Source organism: Nicotiana attenuata, chromosome 5 (genome assembly GCF_001879085.1).
Source record: "Nicotiana attenuata strain UT chromosome 5, NIATTr2, whole genome shotgun sequence".
Classification (NCBI taxonomy): domain Eukaryota; kingdom Viridiplantae; phylum Streptophyta; class Magnoliopsida; order Solanales; family Solanaceae; genus Nicotiana; species Nicotiana attenuata.
In genome coordinates this window covers 16981021-16982704 of record NC_031993.1, presented here as the reverse complement: position 1 = coordinate 16982704, position 1684 = coordinate 16981021, and positions in this window count along the sequence as shown.

The following is a 1684-nucleotide window of genomic DNA, read 5'->3' as shown; positions in this document are numbered from 1 at the left end:
CTTGTTTTATTAAATCAGGATTAAACAATATCATTAGAGATATTTGCTTCATACCTCACTTGGTTCACCTCACAACCTTCGCAAATAAAAAACTGATTCCAAGACCACAATCCCTGGTGGCAATGACTCTGCACCACGAGGATTAGTTGGGACATATATCTGCAAAAGGAAAGCATTTTGCAACCCATCAATATTCCAAAATAAATATCTAGTGCTCTGGATCCTAAATCTACTACGGGAGTCAGAATAACCATCCTACACCACTTCCCAATGAAAAATGATCATGTCTTATGCATTTACCACTATCTTCAACTCTTTTATTTTGGGATAATTAGATAGTCTAGAAACATCAACCTCCTAACTCAAACCTAAATCGAAGCATTCAAGGAATTGAAACCCTAAACTAGAAACAACTGAAATTAGAGATGAAGGAGCTTATAATTTCAAGCCATAGCCACAGAATTGGAAGAAAATATTGCTGCTCATTTGAAACTCGTAACTGAAAGCGCGAATCGAAGGGTTGAATGAATTGGGGAAAGTGAGAGCCAAAATGAAAATAAAAAGGGGGAGCGATTCGGGGGGAAAATAGGGAGGGAAGTTTGCCGCGTTTGTTTTTGCTGAAAATTGAGAAAGAACTAAAAAATATTGCCACAAGTCAAAAAAATTATTGAGAAAAATAAGTGGTTTACTAACAAGTAAATACTTTTGGCAATACTAACAATTTATTGTTGCCAATTAATTTATCTTTTAAAATTGTTATATTCCCCAAAAAGTTATGGCAACAAAACTAAAATATTAGCCAACAAGAAATGTGGTGTGGTTAAAAGTTGTATGATACGGCAACAACTAAGTAATGTTGTTGCCATTTATTGATATTTAGCAACAATATCATTGTTGTTGCAAAAAAATTGTTGCAAATTATATACTTTCTTGTAGTGAGTAAAAGAACTCGGTCTCATGGTGTACTTTCTTCGTCTCAATTTATGTGGCGATATTTGACTGAACATGAAGTTAATTCAAGAAGATTTTTAATTATTAATGGTTGAAAATAAACCATAGATATTCGTGCAATTACAAATCATCATGACATTAAGGGTGTGTTTGGTACGAAGAAAAATATTTTCCATGGAAAATGAGTAGTTTTATCAATTATTTTCTCTTGTTTGGTTGGTGAGTGGAAAACATTTTCCGGAAAATATTTTCTAGTATTATTTGGTTAGAGAGTAGAAAATATATTTTTATCCTACTCTCCTCACCCCCTTTCCCCAAGTCCCCATGTTTCCTTGCTCCCCTCTCCACCAAATATCCGACGTTTTTAGGACTCTATTTTCTTCAACAATTTAATTATTCTTCTAAAAATTCACACAAATCTAAAGGAACTAATGTGCTACTTTACTTTTTTATGCAAAACAATGTTGAAATTTATGCTTCATACTATAAAGAAAATACTCTTTTTTTGGTTGAAAAGGAAAGTACTATTTCTACAACACGAAAATAAGAAATTAGTTTATAGAAATAAAAGAAAATATCTTTTCTACATCATGAAAAGAAATTACTTTTTTTAAATGAAAGGAAATACTTTTTCTACATCATGAAAAGAAAATACTCATTTGTTAAAATAAAAAAAAATCTATCTATAACATGAAAAGAAAATACTATTAATAACATTTTTATTTAGGGTAGG